The sequence below is a fragment of the Pristiophorus japonicus genome, chromosome 5, assembly GCF_044704955.1.
Source record: "Pristiophorus japonicus isolate sPriJap1 chromosome 5, sPriJap1.hap1, whole genome shotgun sequence".
NCBI lineage: Eukaryota > Metazoa > Chordata > Chondrichthyes > Pristiophoridae > Pristiophorus > Pristiophorus japonicus.
The window spans coordinates 87,951,044-87,958,180 of NC_091981.1; the positions used below are offsets into that span (position 1 = coordinate 87,951,044).

At 49.9% G+C, this 7,137-nt stretch overlaps 1 pseudogene; it reads left to right on the forward strand.

The window, feature by feature from the left end:
- Positions 1-1,462: 1,462 nt before the first annotated feature.
- On the forward strand, positions 1,463-4,091 carry LOC139264098 (forkhead box protein F1-like; annotated as a pseudogene).
- The last annotated feature ends 3,046 nt before the right edge of the window (positions 4,092-7,137 follow it).

The window sequence follows — 7,137 nt, forward strand, 5'->3', positions numbered from 1 at the left end:
AGGGAGAGGTCGGGAGGTGGCTCAAGGTGGGAGAGAGGTCGGAGGTGGCCCGAGGCGGGGGAGAGGTCGGAGGTGGCTCAAGGCAGGGGAGAGGTCGGAGTTAGCCCGAGGCGGGGGAGAGGTCGGAGGTAGCCCGAGGCAGGGGAGAGGTCGGGAGGTGGCCCGAGGCAGGGAAGAGATTGGAGGTGGCCCGAGGCGGGGGAGAGGTCTGCGGTGGCTCGAGGCGGGGGAGAGGTCAGCGGTGGCTCGAGGCGGGGCAAAGGTCGGAGGTGGCCTGAAGCGCGGAAGAGATCGGAGGTGGCCCGAGGCGGGGGAGAGGTCTGCGGTGGCTCGAGGCGGGGAGAGGTCAGTGGTGGCCTGAGGCGGGGGAGAGGTCAGCGGTGGTTCGAGGTGGGAGAGAGGTCAGCGGTGGCTCGAGGCGGGGGAGAGGTCTGCGGTGGCTCAAGGCGGGGGAGAGGTCAGCGGTGGCTCGAGGCGGGGGAGCTGTCGGAGGTGGCCCGAGGCGGGGTTACGGATTCCAGAACATTTTCCAGATTCCAGACGACCCCGCCACGGAATGTTCCCCGTGTCCGGATTCCGGAACAATACAGATTCCGGAACTCCGGATTCTCGACGCTGTACCTGTATTGGTAAGGGAGTTAGTGCCTACATAGTGAATATCCACTGTAAATATGCAGAGTAGGCTGATCATGACGTCAATCTTCATGCAACGCTGATTTGATGCCATCCTGCCATTTTGGAACTCAAAGCTGGAGCTAATGCCCTCTCTTAAGCTCGAACAGCTGAACACCAGTGGTATTTAAAGGGATCATCCAATACAGGTTGAACATCTAATCCGGCACTCTTTGGTCTGGTAACCTCCCTGGTCCGGCATCATTCCCGGCGAAGGGTCGCGACCCACGCTGTGTCCTGTGTTCATTAAGTTGAGTAATTTTTAAGAGTATGAATAGTAAGAAACACGACAGGAAAAGGCCGATTGCTGTATTTACACAGATCATGAAACATGATAAAGCACTATCATGGGTGCCCATGAAAGCCTATTCCTCCAAACGGCGCAGACATCAACCAAAGCAAAACAGGTTGAAAACTACGACAGATCTGGGGCACAAATGCCAGTGAGCGGGCGGGCGGCCCTCGGGCCCAGTGACATCATTGCTGCCCCCTCCCAACAACACCCGCCCCGAGCTGCCGATAATTTTTTTGATGTTGAACTTGGAGGCCGGATGGAAAGCATTTTTATGCATGAAATTGGTGAATTATTTCCCCATGTCCACGATAACTGCTTCACAGCCGTCACGCCTGAAAATGGAGGAGCTGCGGGTTCCCATCGGGATGGAACGAGGCACTATAGAGCGGGCGGGAGCACTGCCAGGTCAGAGAGGAGGTGAGGCCTCGACAGGGTGTCAGGTGAGTGGATTTTAGTGTTTATTTAAACCAGGTAATGCTGACAATGCTGCTGACAATGACCAGGCCGGATCGTTGTCAGACCTCTGTGATGGAGTCAGCCACCTCCACTACCAAAACTGAGAAAACAAACGCTGGCATACAGCGCCCGGGGAAGCCGCCATATTTCTACATAGCCCTGATTGTGATGGCTTTCCAGAGCTCTCCCACCAAGTGGCTGACTCTCAGCGAGATCTACCAGTTCCACCAGAGCCGTTGCCCCTTTTTTCAAGGTTCCTACCAAGGTTGGAAGAACTCTGTGCATCACAACCTCTCCTTGCACAAGTGCTTCATCAAACTGCCAAAGGCCTAGGCAGACCTGGCTATGACCATTACTGGAACAGTGACGTAGCCAGCGAGTTCATGTTTGAGGAGGGCTCCTTTAGGAACAGACCAAGGGGTTTTTACAGAAAATGCCAAGCCCATAAGCCCATGTACAGCATGATGAATGGATTGGTGTTCAACCACACCCCAGAGAACTATAACTTCCAAAAGTCAAGAGGACCCACCTTCTATAGATAGTAGCATCAGCATGATGAATAGACATTTTCCCAGCAACGTTGACGGGATGGGTTTATCGGAACATTCTGTCTCTCACCTCTTGGCCAACATTGGTCGCTATATGGGAAGCTGTACAGGATCTTCGGTTGGAGACTACCCCAACCACACCGACAGCTCACTGCCCGCGTCTCCCTTGCTGACTAGTAGTGGACTGATGGAGCCGCACTACATGTACTCTACCTCGGCTTCAGCATGGGCTCCTTTGGCCTTCGCGCTGAACAACGGGTTCCTTACATCAAACAGCAGCCCCTCGCACCGTGCAACCCGTCGGCAAATCTCACTTCTAACCTGCAAGCACACTCCCTAGATCAGTCCTATTTCTTCAAAATAGCCACAACGCAGTCGATATACAAGGTACGGAGCCCATGGTATTCCAGGTAAAGATTAGCAAAAATAACTTTTGTAGGAAGCAATTCTAAAACTTTGCAGACAGTAGAATTTTTAAGTTTCGGGTCTGGGGTTGGCATGACCTCCCTTGGTCCGGCAAATTCCAGGTCCCGAGGATGCCGGATTAGAGAGGTTCAACCTATACTTACAGGTCAGTTGCTGATTGATTTTGATTGATTGAGTGATTTCTACAGATTCTATTAGAGTTTGGTGCTTTCTAGAGTTGTTTAAAGTTGCAAAAATATACAGGGAGTGGTGTGTCAGCCAATGAAGGACTTTTTGATGATTCAAGGCTTCCACACAAAGCACTTGCTGCCAGACAGGGTGCACGAGTAGTAGTTCCCCTTGGAATACAGCATAACTTGAAGAATGAACAGAGGCCACGCAGAGCAGGATAAGCTGATGGAAGAGCGAGGAGGAGGAGGGTGGAGAATGGCTCTCAGCAGGAGGCCATATGCACTCAGATGTTCAGGGAACAATTCTCCTACCTGAACCTCAGTGAGCAACAATGTGTGAGACATATGCACTTCAGTAAGGATATGCTCACTGAAATCTGCTGCCTGCTGCAGCCATAACTGAAATCTCAGAACAGGGCAAGGACCACATTGCCAGTGGCTGTGAAGGTGACCGTGGTATTGAAGTTTTAGGCACATGGCTCCTTCCAGACTGGAGCTGGAGATATTTGCAAGATCTCGCAGTTTGCCATGCACTATTGCAGGGAGGCTCTGTATTCTTGCCAGAGAGCAGCAGACTGGGTAAGCACGTGGCCTTACTAGAATTGCAGACTTCCTCATGGTTCATGGGGCCATTGACTACATGCACATCGCTTTGCAGGCACCATATGTCAACTCTGCCATGTACCGGAACCAAAAAGCACTCTCTCAATGTCCAGCTGGTGTGTGACCATTGCAAGTGAATCATGCAGGTCAATGATCAATATCCTGGCAGCGGTTATGATACCCTTCATTCTGCGGCAATCCACTGTACTATCTGCATTGCCACAACAGCAAAACAAAGTATGGCTACTGCACGGCAAAAGCTTTCCACTGACAACATGGCTTATGACTCCACACACGTGGACAGTGTACATTCAATGAAAGCTGTGCTGCCATGCAAAATGTGATAAAGCAGACCACTGGCATGCTGAAACATGACTTCCGTTGCCTGGACAGCTCTGGAGGAGCCCTGCAGTATTTGGCAGAGTGGCTGTCAAGATTTGTGGTGATCTGCTGCATGCTACATAACCTTGCCAGCATGAAGGCACTGCCTTTGCCACCAGCTATATGGCGAGCAGCAGAGGAGCAGGAGGAAGAGGAAGGGAGGAAGCAACCTTGACAGCCCCTTTCCGTGAAGAGCTAATCCAAGTGAGATACCTGTAACTGCAATCCCAATTTCCCATTCACCAACAGTCCAACACCTCACCTTCCCTCTGTCACTGACCATCACAGCATCAGTTTGACCACAATGCAAAAATAAAAGCCAAAACAAAATAAGATTTCCAAACCAAATTTATAAATGAAATAAAGCTATATTGCATACAAACATAAATTAATCACCAATGTGCATTCCCTTTGCCTGTCCTAGTGCTTCTCGGAATGCTACCCCAGTGGCTGCAGCATAGCTGGTGGAAGGCTGCTGACTTTCAGTGGGCGAGTCTACAGATGTCCTTGGAGGACGACCTGGAGCAGCTCTGGGCCTAGAAGGCCTGGCTACGGACTGCAGACTGCACCACCTCGGCAAGGGCAGCAGCAGTCTGGGCTGGCTGGCTGACAGGCAACAGCAAGGGCAATGGCAGAGTAGCTGTGGTGGGAGTAGGAATTCTGCCATATTGAGAGAAGACAGCATATTTTTGCTCGACAGAACCACTGCCATTCTCCAGGAGTGGTACCTTCGCAATCTGAGTAGTTTGTTGGAGGACAGTTTGCTGTACAGTTGTGACACTCTGCAAGCCCTTCGAACACTGGAATCCAGAGCCATGATGGCAAAGGTCTGAGCTTCCACTGCAGCAATCAGATGTTGGGTGCCTGCTGCTTTTGCTGCAATGGAAGCTGAGACATCGGCCTTCAAACACTGCCGCTCAGTTGGGTCCACAACTGTGCTAATGGAGTTAGCCACCACATCCATGCTGGAAATGATGGGCTCCAAGCTCTACGCAGAACCTTATGTCACATTGGTGCCAGACTCCTCCAAGTTCTTTGATATTGCACGCAGGCTTTCTGGCAAGCTTCCCAAGGCACCATTCAATGAGACCATGGCTGATATTCTACCTCAACTGCACTTTCCTGAACTATCCCCATATCCCTTGATTCCCTTAATATCCAAAAATCTATCGATCTCTGTCTTGAATATACTCAAAGACTGAGTTTCCACAGCCCTCTGGGGTAGAGAATTCAAAGATTCACCATGCTCTCAGGGAAGAAGTTTCTCCTCATCTCAGTCCTAAATGGCCGACCCTTTACTCTGAGACTGTGACCCCTGGTTCTAGAATCTTCAGCCAGAGGAAACATCCTCCCTGCATCTATCCTGTCTAGCCTTGTAAGAATTTTGTATGTTTCAATTAGATCACTTCTCATTCTTCTAAACTCGAGAGAATCTAGGCCTAGTCTACTCAATCTCTCCTCATAGGACAATACCCCCCATCCCAGGAATCAGTCTGGTGAACCTTTGTTGCACTCCCTCAATGGCAAGTATATCATTCCTTTGGTAAGGAGAGCAAAACTGTACACAATACTGTGGTCTCACCAGGGCTCTATATAATTGCAGTAAGACGTCTATACTTTTATACTCAAATTCTCTTGCTATAAAGGCCAACATACCATTTGTTTTCTTAATTGCTTGCAGTACCTGCATGTTAATTTTCACTGATTCGTGTACAAGGACATCCAGGTCCCTCTGAATGCCAACATTCCCAATCTCTCATAATTTAAAAAATACTCTGCTTTTCTATTTTTCCTACCAAAGTGGATCACTTCACATTTCCCCACATTACATCACATTTGCCATGTTCTTGCCCACACGCTTAATCTGTCCATATCCCCTTGAAGCCTCTTTGCATCTTCCTCACAATTTACATTCATCTTCACTTTGTTTTTGCTCTTCCACCACTGCCTGGCTAGGTTGCAGTTCTTGGATATCTGAAAGCAGAAAGATACAAGGGTAGGGTTGTGGTGAATGGAGGGGGGAAAGCAGGAGGTTCATGCTTACACTAACTGCAACTTGTAAATCAAAAGAGGATGAGGGGGAAGTGGTATGTGAGAAGGAGGATTAGGAATGAGGGTATCATCATCTGGGTTTCAGCCCGGTCACTGGCCATGGCCTCAGACAAACATCTTATCATAATGTGGATGATTTGAATTTATTTTATTTGTTTTAGTAGGTAAATTTATTGTTTGTGAACAATAGGTCTAATACTGATAGTTATTGTAATGGGGCCTGTAATTTCTCAGCCTGTCTCGATGACTATGCATATGCTGCAGACTAGAAATGGCAGAAGATTTATTGAAGAGCATTATGTGCCCAATCAAAGAGGTGTCAGACTGAGGAGGAGGAGGACGAGAATGTACACCCGACGCACTTACCGGGAGAAGCGGTCTTATCTGAGAAAATGCGCAACAATGTTATGTTAAATAAAATAAATTTAATATGAGTATTAATTCATACTGAGAACTGTACAAAACACCCAACACCCCCACCCCAACCCACAACAAAATTGAAACATTTAAATAATCGATAACATTTAAAACACTTCCAACAACACTTCAAACACAGAGAACACAAATGCAAAAAAAACAAGGTACCCCCTCCCCCTCCCCCCTTCCCCCAAACCTCCCAACAAAATAGTAACAACAACATCAAAATACTGTCACAAATACAACTCCTGCGGCCATGCACCTCACTTTCCTTCCCCCCTCCCCCCCCCCCGCTTCTCCTCCCCATCTCTATCCCTTCCTATCCCCCTCCCGACTCCAAGCCGCCTTGCCGAAGTGCTCCTCAGGCGCTGCTTCATTGGGGGGAATGACGGCAGATCTGCTGATTGGCAGAATACTGGACAGGACAGTCCCGAGGAGGGCACAGTCTCCGAGCCAGAAGCATGTGTCATTGGCAATGTGGGTGTGGCAGCTTGGGTTCAGTGCCGTGTTCCGGAGCCACTGGTAGCCCTGTGACACCAGTGTTCCTGGCTATCACCTCCAGGGCCTCCGCTATCCGTGGCATGTACTCTGTCATCGCGGCGGACATGGTGGCCAGCTGTTGGGATATGACTCCCATTGTCTGGAGGGTCTGTTGACCTATTTTAACACTCCTCCTGGACAAATCAACCAAGTCCCTACTTAGATCTGCCGCTCGTGGAGCAGTCCTGCTGCGTTGAACCAACCTCCGCGGGGTCAGCGCTGGTATGGTGCCCTGCGGCAAAATGCTTGGGCCTGCTACCTCCACAGTGGAGGAGGACATGGCCGCAGGAGCACTAAATATCATCGGGGTTGCACAGATGATGGAGCTTGTCGCTGCAGGTTCCTCAAACTCCACACTGTTGTCAGTGGAGAAGACACCCTACAGCTCCATGGGCGAGATTCGGGGCTCCTCACCACCAGAATGATGATCTCCCGCCGAGGCCACTGCCGGATCTGCACCTTGCTTTGGTGTGTTGCCTGGGACTGCGCTGCTGGCTGAGCTACAAATTAAATTAGGTTATTAGAGGAGAAGGGGTGCTAGAGTCACAGGATGATTCAAATGCTACACACAGCATAT